The 15,278-nt window shown below is 46.6% G+C and overlaps 1 protein-coding gene across 1 annotated transcript in view; it reads left to right on the forward strand.

Annotated features, from left to right (window-relative positions):
• sox5 (SRY-box transcription factor 5) overlaps positions 1-15,278 on the forward strand; it is a 71,458-nt gene that overhangs the window by 15,067 nt on the left and 41,113 nt on the right. The gene's annotated exons all lie outside the window — the stretch shown is intronic.

A 15,278-nucleotide genomic window follows, 5' to 3' on the forward strand; every position in this document is an offset into this window, starting at 1 on the left:
TGTGTGTGCGTGTGTGTCCGTGTGTGTTATTGGCCCCCCGGCGTCGCATTAAGTTAAGGACAAAGACTTGAGGTTCATGAATCAGCCAGAGCTTCCATAGCTTAGCTGGCTACTCACAGTTTGACTGTCTTACAGTACAGAGTGTGTTTGTTGTGTACGTGTGTTGCTACCTGGTGATCAGGTGTGTAAAGCAGAATGTTTATGTGTGTTTCATTGCGTCAGGAATACATTTGTGTGTTTCATACGAATATGTTTGTGTTTCTGTGTGTGTGTTGGTGTGAGTCAGACTGTCCCGCATAAAGGCCTCCTGTCACCGACTCCCAAATATTAGACAGGCCCCAGTGTCTTGGCATCCGCCCATTCACTTCCATTCAGCATCATGTCCCATGACCAAATCAGTGGAATCCATGATTTATCTATTCAGCTTTCTCATAAACTCTCTTCATTTGCACAGCCCGGTTGTTGTTTTCTTCCCTTTTCTGTTATGTTCCTTTCTTGGTCTTTTCTCCCATTCCCATGGAGCGTCGGAGGAATGTTTTTATGCTGCAAAATGGTTGCAAGATTAATGAGTTTTGTGCAGAGTGCGCTGACTTCCATTTGTCCCTCGATTGCTTTATCAAAGGGATATGAAATGCAGAGAAAAATCTCAAAACTTTTCATTGAGGTACTTAAGCAACAAAAACACTCTGAGAAACATTGTGGAGAAATAAAAAGCAATTGCTGTTTGGACTTCGACCAGTTTTCAAAAGGCCAGATGACGGCACCCTCCAACATTTATTTAATTTTTTTTATTTACTTCGCAAGAAGAATTGTCAAGTTAGCCAATAACTCCAGCAGCAATCTTCCATTAAGTAGTTTACTGACATACCAGCAGTTACTTTGTGAGTAGGTGGATGTTGCGTTTTGGAATGAAATGCTTGATTTCTCATCTTGACACCGTGCCACGGCGAAATATGAAAAGGTGTCGCTTTGCTGCGAGGTTTCCAGACGTTTCCGCCAACATGCAGATTTCATAGCCGCGTGCGCGCGAAGGCGTTTCGGAGTTAACTTTAAATCATTGGCGGAATGGGTGGAAGTTGTTCAAGGGGGGTGCATTCATGGCCTTTAATGACACTTATGCTTTGTGTGTTTATGACTTGAAATGTGCAGTATATGAGTTTTATTTTCTGTGTTTTGTATTCCTGATATTCCTGATAATATATAATATTATGGACCTGTAAATCTGAACACAGTTTTATTCACACAGAGGAAACCAATACAAAAATAAAAATAAAAATCTGGGTGTAACAAGATGCTTTCCAAATCATACAAATCAGCCAGGCTAAACACCAGGCATGGCAAGACGAGCTAATTTCCTGGCACCTCCGCTTTAAACTGAGATTGATTCCACCCGTTTTATGAAGCATGCATCTGCGGTAATCTTCGCTCATGCACATGCTTGAACTCGCTTATGTTGTTTGCGTGTGACCCACATAGAGGTCCTTTACTGCAGGTGCACGTCTACGCCCTCATGGCACCTTTCATGGCAGCACGTAAGCTGACTGCCGGCTATATAATGTACTTTAAATAGCCTGCAAGTAAGCTGTGTGATAGGGCTTATTAGCTGCGACTGTTTTTGCAAGAGAGTACTTACAGCGTATACTATTTTTATATACTATACACACATACACACATATATTTATATATTGGCCTGCCTGGAATTCCACATGCCTCGTGTTAATATATATATATGTGTACGAGGAAGAGACTGCACTCCTCTGTATAATCCATGTAAGCTTGTGTACAAAGTAGCTCAATCTTCTTAGTGCAATTTCACATCTCGGCTTCAACACATGTGAAAACATCAGAGCTGTAGTCCCACATCACCCATGTCAGCAGCGTCCAGTGCAGGATTTAAGGCCTGACATGGATGTTAGAGGGCTTTAACAGAGCTGAGCTCTTGCTAGATTGTGAATAAAAACATATAGGGTGCAGCAGCGGGGTGACACCATACGTGTGGTGACAAACGCACCCACTCTGTCTGACCTGATCGAGGAGTCACGGCTTCCCGTGATGCATCTGGGGTAGCGAATGGACACGTGCCAGCGATCCACGTAATCGCCACCCGCCCCCGCCGTTTCTGCTCCTTCCTATATGACAGATATTAAGGTGGTGTGCGCGCTGGGTAGCTTTAGCGCTTGAGTCATCCAGAGAGCAACAAGTCAGTCAGTCAGTCATTCAGTGGTCGACAAAGCTCGTCGTGCAGTAATCAGCGAGCCACGCAGTGAAGCACTCTGCTGGTACGACTTCCATTCAGCCGGCCAGGGAGCCAGTCAGTCATCTGGTCCGTCAGCCAGTCAGTGTGTCAGTCTTTGAAGCCACAGGGTCTTTATTAATTAACCCCTGGCTGCCTGGGCAGAGGGCGGGCCTTACAGATGAAGTGGTGGTGTCTGTGTTGTCAGCCTCAGGGTTCACGACCCGAGCCCACAGCGCGACCCAGCCTTATTTGAGCCAGATGTTGGGAGACAGGCGTCTCCAGCGCTCCCCTCCCGTCTCCCCCGCCCTTCCTCAGCTGCATTCTTTTCCTCCGCTGCTGCTCGGCCGGCCGAGCGGTCATCACCGGCCGCTCACATCGGAGCCCCAATGCTCGCCGCCGCTCTCCTCTGTCTGCTTCTCCTCTTTTGTCACCCCCTTTTTTTTCTCCATCCTTCTCTCTCTCTCTCTCTATTACCCAGTGGGATCCATCCATTCACCTCTCCCCTCCCCTCCCTCTGTTTTCACCCCTCCCTCCTTGTTTGGCCCACTGCCCCTTTCCGCTTCGCTCAAGGGAAAGAGTGCCGTGTGTGTGTTGCCTGGCAGCGTGCCCGCTCTCATCGTCTTCTCCCCATCCACTCAGTTTTTTTTTCTTTTCTCCCTCTCATCCCTTGCTTTCCATCCTTGCCCCATCCTCTATTTTCCTCTCTGCCACCTCCGTCTTACCTCTCTCTTTCTACCTCCACCATTGTCCCCATCACTCTCTCCACCTGCTTCTAATCACTCCCTATCCACCCTGCCTCCATTCATACTTCTCACTCTCTCTCTCTCTCTCTCTCTCTCTCATCTCCCCTCCCTCTCCATCCTCCCTCCCTCGTCTCTTCCTCGGCTGGGCTCAGGAGCAGTGAACAGGTGTTGTCTCCTTTTGATTTGGGTGCGTTCGGATTAATGCTGTCAGCTCAGCTGTTAAAACAACTGCCACCGCCAGATGCCAGTCAGTTTGGGGCTGGAGTTGTCACCTACACACAAACTCACACACATGCACACACACATTCGAACATCCAGACGTAGGCACGCTCGGATGCGAGCGTGCGCACACACACGGGGTAACGCACAAACACTTGGCCCTCCTGGCTCATTGTAATACTGACAAAGCAAATCAGCTGTTGTATGCCTCTCTTGTCTATAACCCAGGTGTGTGTTTCTGTGGGCTTTCCAGAACATCAGAGAGTGTATGACATGTTACTACAATGATCATTAATACAGTCAGAGTTGCTGAAGACTTATTTAAAGCTTTGATTTGATTTTTATAACAAATTGTTATTGGTTTTTATCGATTTCCATATAAAGATCTACTACTCACCCTTTAAAACAAGTATGAAAGTAATCCTGATGATGTTACCAGGATTAAAGAACTATGAAATATTCCACTGAAACTCTGCATCTTAAACTGGGAGCTTGGAATTTGTGTGATGAGGACATTTAGTGGACAGAAAATACTGATTCTTTGCAGCCCCCTAACTTTACTATCACTAAATGATTGCTAGAATTCTTCCAATTTGCATTACTTTGAAGTGAAAGGTGTCCACCAGGTTAAATAGTTTTGTTTGTCACTCAGGGTTAAGCATTCAGATTCTTTTGAGGACTGACTAATTCACTAAATACTTAAGTAGCTATTTGTAAAAATAAAATAAAAAAACATTACGAAAAGCACTATTCATAGATGTCAAACTGAAGTTCCCAATCTGTGACTTTTGATAAACACATTCACTTTGAGATGTTTTGAAGCTCGTTGCCAATCAAATATTTAACAGATATTCCACAAATTTCAAATACGACGCTTGTAAAATCCAATTTACGGCACATTTTTAATAGACGACAATGGGTTTAGTTTAGTATTTATTGAGTAAACCTCCAGTGAGGCTGGCTTTATTAGCCTGGGCTGCAACTGTGTTTGCAAAACTCTCCATTCCTAAGGCGACGCATTATTCCTACATCTCCGCCCTCCCTCACCCTGACGCACTCACTTGTTCCTTTCTTTTCTCCAAATCATCCATCCTGCGATGACTCCACAGGCGAATGCTTTTCATACTCATCCCTACCTGCTTTATTTTGAAACGGTTACCGTAAAACTTGCAAGAGCTGTGTGTGTTTGGTGTCTGCGTGCGTCACCATTTTTCTGGCACTGGACCCCCCCTCCCTCTTCCTACGCTCACAGCCCTTTCCCGCCTGACAGTCGCTTAAATTTAGAAAGTGGTTCCTTGTTGAAATTTGCGAGTAAAATGATGATTAACTATGAATATCAATGATCAGCAGTGTACAAGTGGTGTGTAACAGTGCTATTTAAGGCTACTTCAGATGTGGGTAGAGTTTGCCGGCTTACTGTCTGTGTGTGTGTCAGATGGCGGGTAGTGGGCTTGGGAGTGACGATGCTGGCGTCTCAAGTCATTTCAAACACACATTCACAAATGCAAAGCTTCAGAGGAAGCGTTCCACTCTCCATCTTTTCATTCTGGCAAATCCTTTCGTCTATCTTTATCTCCCTCATTCTCTCTGTCGGTCCTCTTTCTCTCTCTCTTCCTAACACACGTTTTCTTCCTCCCTCTTTCAAATTGAACTCATGTTTGTTCGCGAGCCTCACACTACAGAGTCTTGTGATTGTAGTTCAAGGAGTCGTCCCTAAGACACTGGACACTTGTTTGTTAGGTCGTGCCGGTTCGCCTGACACACTCTTGCGCCCGAAAGAGAGCACACGCCCAGCGCGCTTTTTTAACATTGAGCCCTCTGTGTGCGCCCCCGCCAGCCTCCCAACCCCACCGACGTATCGGTTTACTCTGTGAAAACACAGGCCAACGCAGGATTTGCAGCCTCTCTGTAACCCGCCGACCGAACCATATTTCACTGCGGATCCCGCCCTCCATTTTGTTGGTTTGTTGAATTACCCTAATAAGGTTATTTCCAAGGTTATCATACCCCACTGTAGTCTCCAGTCTCCGCCGAGCCAAACGTAGTTAAGACAATTAGCCCTCTCAAAGAGTCATGGGTGTCCTGTCGGAGGGATGGTGGGAGGAGGAGGAGGAAGAAGAAGAAGGGGTCAAACGCAGAAAGGAATGTTTTATAGACGCCGGGAACTCTACAAAGGGTTGCAATAAAAAGGATATTTACCAGTAAAGTTAATCCAAATTCACATGTTCTGATAAAGGCTCGAATGATCAGATTAACACAGGCTTGATTTAATGAAAGACCGACCAGAATATGTTAACAGAGGAGCAAGCCCGATTTGATAAACATCCTAAATCATTCATTAGTTACTCTAATTATTAATTATTTGCAGCGGATAGCTTAATCTGTGTTTTGCCAGATATGCCAGTCAGTTTTAAGCTGAGAACAGTTTCAATTTGAAAGCACTGAGTGCAGGTTTCAGCCGTTCCGAGATCCATTTGGCACTTTGCAAGTGACTTAAAGCTAACATTATTTCTGAAAGGGATAATTTAGTGTATCAAAAGTATCAAAATGAAAGATCAAAACAAGGACCTGATTGAAACTTTGGCCCTTAGTCAAAGTTTCAATCAGTAAGTCCCAAATGTTTTCATTAGTGAAATTATTTTAAGAAATCACAGATTAGAATTTAGCCATCAAAATCAATCAGCTTTCTCCTACGATTCCCAAAATGCAACTCTTCATCGTCTTTCTGTCTGCCTTCCAAACCCCACACTTGCAATTTGTAACACTGTAAAGCCCCGTCATTATATATATATATATATATATATATAGCGTTTCTCTCCTCGCCAGTCGCTTCTCAGTTGGTTGTTAGTGGATGTTCCAAACTCTGGTTGCCTAGGTAACCCTCTTGTATATTTCCCACCCCCAGTATTTCCCAGTAAAAAAAAAATCTGATCATAAAATTATTACTGGTGAACAGACAGTTGGTATCGCACTCTGTTCAGAAAGAAAATACCGTTGGCGACAAGAGCGGTCTGAACTCGATGGTAGGATCTCGTTGCGATAAAGCATTCGCAACTATTGAACTACAACTCACCACTTCGCTGCTATTCTCTTCCTTTGTGTGTGTCACTTTAGTCTCAAGATAACCTTGATTAAATTATGACATTTATTGTTTTATATGTTGGAAAGCCCCGTTGCGTAACACTCCTCATGCTGAAGTGCCGCTAGCATTTCCAACAAATAGTGATTTAGCTTTTACACAGCGCTCTAATACAGGAGCTCCACTTTGACTTTTGGACAATTGGACCTTTATTGCATCTCATTAGCTTTCTCTTATTCCATTTAATCTGTGTCTCAACACTGTGAACCATCAGTTAAAGGCAAAAATGACAAACTCTGATATTGTCATTTAATCTGAGTGAGTTCCCCTGTTCCTGCTTGTCAGCCACAGATGGCTGAGTGATCTAAACGTGACCTAACCAGCAGCATCAGGCGCTATTGACGGGGCATTCCTCATCAACCAGTCGAACGTTTTTTCCTCGCCTAAAAAAACGACGTGACCTTGCCAGGAAAACTCGGGAGTAGGAAAAGATTTACAAGGAGAGACACTGAGTGAATAATTGGAGCACAGTGACTCGTAAGGCTTCAACAGGTCAGCCGCGCAAACACTCGCCGGCGCGCGCACTCAAATCCAAACGCACACATGCTAGTCAGCAGAACATTCCAGTGTTGTTTGGACTGTTGTTGCCATTGGTCTAATGGTTCTCACATGTCTGTCGCCCTATCTTTGAGCAGCACACAGGACAATGTGGGCTATTCTTAAGACTTTACAACGCGCTCTGTCTCAAGCTGATCGACGCACAGATGGAACAAACATTCACACATCGAGAGGAAAGACAAAAAGAGACGGATATCAAGACTCCGGCAGACACATAAACAGAGGGAGAAGTGTGCGTGCGCGCGCGTCTGTTTGCGCTTGTCAACACAGTTAGCGTTAACTGGATTGGGCGGGCCCTTCCTCCGCCGTCCGGCAAAGCGAGGCCGCTCTAAAGCCGAGCCAACTGTCAATCAAGCAGGCAACACCGGGCCAAAACTATGATAGCATCAGAAATAACAGTCTTCACCCATCAGCCTTTCATGCACAAACACACACACGCGCGCACACAAACACAGAGGAGGTTAAAGTCGCGGCTCAGCGCTGTTTGAATAGGCTTCCAACATGCAAAACAGCATTAGTGTGTCAGGAGTGTCTTGCTGTTCTGTCTGTCTCTCTGTCATTGCTTTGACAGGCAGACGAAAAATGTCATGACTGGCAAGAGAAAACGCCGCTGTGTGTGTGTGTGCGTGCTCGCCGTCTGTCTCTCGCGTAGTTAGTGCGTGGGTCCATTCCCCCCTTCTACACACGGCAGGCCCCGACGCACAATGTCTTCTTTTGTTGTCACGTTAAAGTGATGCAATAAAGCTGTGCAGTGACAAGGACGGCCCGGGGGCTGCTGCAGTGACAGAGACGTTGAGTGTGCGCGCGTGCACGAGTGCGATGCGTGGAGTGGAGACAAGAGCACTGAAGAGGGGTTATTGCCACGAGACAGATTGCAAGTGTCATTTTCCATTACAGCAGCCTGAGCCACTGTGTACGACACACACACATACACACACACACACACACACACACCGGTACACATGCCTTGGCCCACTTTAACAGGATGCTTTTGACAGGGAGAGATGTGCATTAAAAGAGCGCTGGCCCCGACTGTTTAACCATCTCCTCCTCCCAGGTTGCAACAAAACGCACACAGCAGACTCAGCTTTATTTATTTATATATATATATATATATTCTATTGATTTATTCGCCTTATCTGATTGGGCGAGCCACGGGTCGTTGAAACGAATCCGTTCACACCGCTCGCAAGTCCCGTAAATTGCATTTGGGTTTGCAAGAAAGCAAATTGTTGCTGAAAACCTAATTTTAGGTGATTTACACGGTTTAGTTGAAAGATTCTGATCTTTCGTTGACCTCTTGGGCGTATGAAGCGGTCTCAAGGCATATTGGATTATTTAAGAATTCACTCGAGCTGAAAACAAAAGAAAAAAAAATAAATCTACGAGTTTAAAGGGAGGGCTTCTTTGACACCATGAGAAAAAACGTGCCTCGGTATATTTGTCGGAGCAGCTGTTCCAAGCATCCTCGGTGAATACGTTTTAGATACAGCGTGACCTATTGTTGCATGTGGACCTCTATTATCTATTCAAAAGTCTCTCATGAGGCTGTGTTTGTTAACCAGGCAATTAGCAGGCAGTATTTGGTGGTTATCAGCACCGCAGTTGACACTGGGTCTCTTCAGCCTGTAAAGTATGAGGCAGTAAAATGAAAATGGGATCCGTGTTCGGTCCCATAGCTTGTCCCTAATAAGGTGCGGTGGCAGCGGCTATCAGGGGCCCGGGCTGAATTGGTCCGCAGCGGATTCAAATGTCTAGATGCTATCAAACGGCATTTAATGATAATGGAGGTCACCGAGGCAATTGGGAAAATGCTGTGTGCGTATGTGTCCGTGCGTGTGTGTGTGTTTCTCCGTCTCCCGCAAAAACAAAAAAACAAAAAAAAAAACCACACCGCGTTAAGATAGCATCGCTAATTTCACCAGCTCGGCTCAAAAACAACATGCAGAGGAGGGGCGAGAAGGAAAAAGAATTAAAAAAAAAAACCCAAAACAAAACGCACGCACACAACGACAACACACGAGCGAGACAACAAGGAAAGTTTCTCTGCGACTTTCTCGAATGTCGCTCCAGATTTTGCCCTTCATCGTTCTTTCACAATGTCGCGCCCTCTCCGCTGCTATTTCTGACTGCCAGTGTGTGGATCTGGCTCGCTGAGATTTCATGCCAGTGTAAAAATTGGCTGAGGGTTTGGTTCAAATCAAATTGGACATAAGCACCCACAACACCATCTGTTATGGAAAGGCAGTGGAGTGAAGGGCAGAACTCTGTATTCAGATAAATGGATTTTCAATTTATTAAATTGTTGACTGACACCCTTGTAAATGTTCGCTTTATGTGCAGCGGCCTATTCTTAGAGCGGCAGATTTAATGGAAACATGTTGCCATACGTCCATACTATCCCTAATATTAGAAGGAGGGAAGGAGGAAAAAAAAGATCCCGGTGCATCTGTTGTTTGGTGTGAGTTGTATCTCTGCTTTTTATGTTTTTGACAGCACGGCCGCCTCACATTAAGACGGGTGGGGGGGCTAATTTCTCCTCTTCTTTTTCTTTCCTTTTTACTAAAACTTTAAGTAGACTAAAATAAAACCTCCTCCTCCTCCTCCCCAGTCTGACTTCAGGTGTTTTTGGCAAGTCATATTGCGTGCGAGTGTTTTCTGTTAACAGGTGTGTCGCCCTAAAATGCGTTTGGAGCCTCGGCTGTGATTGTCACAGCTCTTTAGGGGAGGACCATATGTCCCCCGTTGCTACCCCCAAAAACTTACTTTTACAAGGTGAATAGCGGTCTCTTTTAGAAGTTGATGTTGCTCAGTGTGTGTGCGAGTGTCTGCCAGACACTTTGAGTTGTGTGTGTGATGGTGTCCCCCTAGCCTGCCTAGTGGTCTGGGTGTTTATTAATAACTAAAGTTGGAGCAGCTTCTGAATGAAAAGTCACCACGGACGCTGCGGCCGACCGGGGACGGCCTGCGCGCATTCTTCCTCCCCGTTCTGTGTCTTGCTCGCCGCGGTCCTCTGCTTCGGTGGGAGGCAGGGAGCACTGGGAGGGGGTTAGAAAGTAAGGAGGAGGAGTACGAGGAGGAGGAGAGGGATTTTAGTGTTTACACAGAGGCCCGGCCACCGCGGCAACTGTTGCCAAGCGCCGTTCTCCCCAACAACAAGCCAGTAATTGGTACTTTTAGCAGCTAACCTTGCGGAGGTGGCGGTGTGAGGTGGGCTTGGACAAAAAGCTTTTTGATACATCTCCCTCTCCATCTCTTTCTCCGCTCTCGAGCCGCCGTATAGCCGTGTAGTGCCCCTTCTTTTTTCCTCTTTTATTTATTTTTCTTATTTTCTCCCCATAATCTTGGCACGGCCCTCGACGCTTTGGAACGATTGGACTGTCTTTAGAAGGAATCGATGAAAATGTGTCCAGACACATGGCCCAGCTCAACCAGACATGAATTGATCATCAAAATATCAACATCATCATTTCGTAATGGAGCATGTTGGCGCCGCCGGCGTGGGGGGAGTAGCCAGACTGAAAAGCGAAAGCTGCGGTATCAAGAGGGTGTAAATAAGTGAGGAGTTGTATTCCAAATTCTGCTTCTCTGAAGTTTCTTTGAACGTCTCCATAATGCAGAAGATCCAGTGCGTTAAAGTTGTATCATTTTACATCTGAAAGACTCAGTTTGCTCGTTTTATTAAATAGTAACTCTACCTTTTCCCTTCTTTTATTAAATAAAACACTTCAGCGTGCATCTGCAAGAAGTATTCATCACAACAACATTTCTTGATGTTTTAGGTGAATTATTAAGACGGGTAATTTGTATGAAATAGTCCACAGCACAGCTTGAACATTTCCTTTTTTAAGCCTGAGTCTTGTGCAGGTGTGCTTCTCCAACTGGCGCCCATTTGTCTTTCTTTTGCAGTGCACAACCCAGATTACGAGGTCAACGTTCTGGCGTTTTCTTTTACGTGACTCCGACTAACCGCGGTCGACACGATGCGTTTGACGGTCGCGTTAATGTGCGGAAACTTTCAGAGGTTTTGTGTGAGAATCGATTCTAATATTAAGGCAATAAATCCACAGCGATTCAGATCTTTTCCCGTTAATCCACTTAAGATAACCTTGTTAAGGTGTTTGTATGACTGCTGCAGTGATTTATATTAATGTGGTTATAGTCTAATCTGTAGATCACATGTAAACATGCGATCTCTGTCTCTGTCGTAGCCACCAGCTCATGGGTTTTTAACCACAGAGGTCGCCGCACATTTCACCTCCCCTCTCTCTCTCTTTCTCTCTCCCTCCCTCTTTCTCTCTGTTTCTCCTTCCTGCCATCTCAATACTTCAGTGTTCAGGGTGGCAGTCTTAGACAAACTCCACCAGTGCTTGTATAATTGCTTATTCAATGCTGACCCCTGCTCAGTTTGGGAGGGAGGGAGGAGAATGAAGACGGGAAAGAGAGGAGGGGGGCGAGTAGCTGGAGCCTCCCTATGGCTGCCAAGGCCTGAGTCAATGTGGAGCCTGTTTTTCGGGATATAAGCGCCGGCCACGGGTCCCAAGCCAGGGCCCTTTCCTGTGGGCCCTCCTCCTCCTCCTCCTCCTTGTCTTCGTTCTCCTCCTTCATCCTCCACCCTCCTCTGAGCCCGGCTGGGCCTGGCGCTGGCACAGAGGCCCCTTTGTTGTGTACCCAAGGGCCCGGGCTCTCTGTCTCTCATACTCTCTCTTTCTCTCTCTCTCTCTCTCTCTTTCCACACCCCCACTCCTCCTCCACCACCTCCACCTCACCACCCCGCACTCCCTTTTCCTCTAAAAAGTCTCCAGTCTTCACAAATATGAGATAATAGGAAAAATAGCGCTGGCTGCTTGTGGTGACTCAGGGCGAAACGTCTGAGTGAAAAATAGAAAGTGAGAGAGAGAGTTGGTATTGTTTGTGAGGCTGGTCAGAGTCTCCTCCCATCTCTCTCTCGTTCCCTCTCTCTTTCTCTCTCTTTCTCTCTCCCCTTCTCTCTCCAGCAGCTTCTAAACCAAAAGCTTACTGTGGATCCAAAAGCCGGATGGGGGCTTGCTGTAACGCACACACAAGCACACACACACACACACACACACACACACACACACAGTTTCCCCTCTCGGCAGGTGGACGGGGTTGTTTTGGCTCGGCTGCAGGGCAGCAGCTTGACTCCGTTTGAGCCAATGAGCCAAAATAATAGCCGACGATTCCAGGGTTATTGTCAGCGTTTTCCCCCCTCTGCTTTTCCCAGAATCCCTCTCAGCCACGCGGGATCCGAATCAGAACATCACCCTCAGATGAATTTGTGCGCTTACGCATGAAAATACGCAGCGGCGGGGTTTACAGTCGCGCGTACCGTACGGTCAAAGCCAGACGGTCAAAACAAGGCGGTGTGGATTTTATAGTTGCTTCATCTTCCCTGATCAGTTGCAGGGCCAAAATGTCTCGAAGATGACTAATAGGAATATAAAAATGACTGAGTAAACATCATTCAGCTTTAATAAGGAGGTGAAACAAGTTCACAACGTATACGTGACACCTTTAGGCAGCGTGAAATCTTTACATCCTCAAAGAAAAAGGTGTCTTGAGAGTTTAAACGTGGACATATTTGCCTAGTCTCAGATCCCCGTGCAGCTGAGCACTCCCTCTCTCCCTTCTTTTTGTTGAGGGGTAGACGGGTATCCTCCCTCGCCCTCAGCTCACGGCACCCCACCCTGCAAATATGCAGCCCACGCCCCTGCGTAGGCAGCGGCCTCCACCCGCTTACCTCACACAACGCTAACGCACACTTGCACGCACGCATTCGGCGTCCCGTACGTCAGAAGAACAAGGAGCAGCGTCTCAGTGTTTCATGGAAAGTGTTGTGCCGTCCTCCTTTTATTATGTGGTTTCTGGCCCTAATTAGTTAATAGTAGCAGTAGTAGATGTTTCCAGCTGCTCAGAAGTCAGTTTTATAAATAAATAAAGAACGCTTGAAATATCGCAGAGCACCAAGTGTGAATCAGGTGCATTTCCATCTGCTGAGCTGAAGGAATTGGATCCTTGGATCGGAGGCGTCAGGAATCGGTGGCAATGTTTAATATTTTTGAATAAGGATGGAAACGCTCGGGGGTTGGCGGCGTTTGAATGCGCCAAACACCCATGCTGAGAAGCTAATGCACGGGAGAATGATGTTTTTGATAAGATGTCCAAACACACCTTTTAACTGATTCACAGGGTTGTGAATCAGTGTGTGTGCGGGTTGGTGACCTGTATTTCTGTGGAAAATATGTGTGTTTGTATTTTATCATGGGTGACAGCGGAGGGGTTCATTTCTCGCGGTGTTCACCACATCAGTCAACGTCTCTCTTCTCTTCTCTTCTCTTCTCTTTTCTTCCTCCTCTCCTCTTCTAAGCCCCTCCTGCCCATTTCCTCGCGTTTTGCCATCCACCGCACAATGAAAGAGCCTCTTGGCTTTTATTAATAGTTAAAGTGGCCCCGGCCTGTCACTGGGGACAATGGCTGCAGCCCTGTTAATAAATAAAAATAATAACTAGGAGATGGAGACAGAGAGGGAGTGCAATGGAAAGAGAACAGGCGACACTGCCATTTGTTGTTCCCTCTCACTTGTCAAAGCTCTTTGGCTTAAAAGCCTCTGTCATTGTTGAGGGAGAGGGGGCTGAGGGGGGCGAGAGACAGAGAGAAAGAGGCAGAGAGAGGGAGTGCCAGGGGCTAATAGCACCTGTTGGGGTGATGGTGAGACAGCTGTCACGAGGGGGGAAAAAAACACAGGAGTACACTCTTTCTTCTGCTCCTTCTACGCATGTTTTCTTTCACTCCTCCCTGTTTTTGCAAAAGAATCTCCATCTATCCCAGTTCTCTTCTACTCCTCCTCCTCCTCCTCCTTCTTCTCCCTATCCTCATACCTTCATCCCACCGCTAACCAATTCCCTGAAGACTACGGTGGCTCCTGACAGAAAGCACTAGGGCGCATCAGGGACGCTGACTTGCCGGCTAAGTGGCAGGGGTGCAAGGACAGACCAGGCCAAGGACAGCGAGAAGAGAAACAGGAAAAAAAATAAAAAAATAAGTGAGACTTGGACTGGCTTGAAGTTCAGCATTGATCTTTTCGCTAAGAGTGTGAATGTGTCCCTATTGTGATCAGCGGGGCGTGAATGCTCTCGTCTTGAAGCCAGAGGAAAGGACCTGATTCAGGCCTCAGGGGAGGCTGGAGGCGCGCGCGCGCACACACGCACACACACAAACCGAGGTACAGTATGTAGGACACGCCGCAGTGCTTTGTGTGTGTGTGTGTGTGTGTGTGTGTGTGCGTGTGCGTGTGTGTGTGAAGCAAGCTTGTGCGTCTCGACTCTCCTGCGCGCCTCTTTGTGTGTTATCATGTGTCGTTTTAAATCCTGAAAATCTCCAGCTGGTTTCTCGTCCTGCACATCCACTCCACCGCAGACGGAGAAAAAATAGAGGGATGAAGAGGGAAGAAAGAAGTTTAGGCTTTTTTGTGTGTGCGCGTGTGTTCGGATGACAAGCAAAAGTACTTAAGATTTGTTGTTGAGTGCGGCAGATACGGTATGTGTGCACGTTCATGTCTCTTTTAGAAGCAAAGTAGAAGCATTAAGCGGTTCAACTTAACACACCGGACATCTCTCTCTCTCTTTCATTCTCTCTCTCTCTCTCTCTGTGGAAAGCATTAAAACATGTGTGTGTGCATGTAGACTACGTGTGTGTTTGTTTGTGCGAGCAAGCTGTCTCCAACCAGAAAGATTAAGACTTTTTTTTTTCTCCTTAAATCAGTTTTGTCGTTACGGAAAGAAGAAAAATAATCCGGCGGGGACGAACAAACTTTTTGCCTGCTGTCAGCAAGTCACAGTGTGTCTGCATGTGTGTGTGCGCGCGTGCGACTACGCGTGTGAGCTCGCCCACGTGTGTGTGTCCTGCATGCACGGGTGTTTTGCTGGTGTTTGTGCATTCAAGTGTGTGTGTGTGTGTGTGTGTGTGTTTGCGTTGGCTGATAGGGTTAATCTCCCCACTCAAAGTGTAAAACCCCTTTCCTTAGCTAGGCCTCGCATCCCCAAGTGCAGATGGCTCCCGGTAAATAAAGTACTCTCTCTCTCTCTCTCTTTCTCTCCATCTCTTCATCTCTTCCCTTGCTTCCCACTTTCTTTGTCTGATCATTTCAACTCTTCCCCTTTGTTCATGTCAATAACAGTCAACAGGGGTGACGCCTGTAGGCTGATGGCAGCGTCTCTGTGTATGTTCATGCGCCTGGGTGCGCTTCCATCAGTCCATATATGTGCACACATCTAGGATCGCTCCATGTGTACGCTCGCCTGCGTGACATTTCCATTTCCCCCACTGTGTGTGTGCATGTGTGTGTGTCTGCATCTGTGTGCGA

This window comes from Chelon labrosus, assembly GCF_963514085.1.
Source record: "Chelon labrosus genome assembly, chromosome: 23".
Lineage (NCBI taxonomy): Eukaryota > Metazoa > Chordata > Actinopteri > Mugiliformes > Mugilidae > Chelon > Chelon labrosus.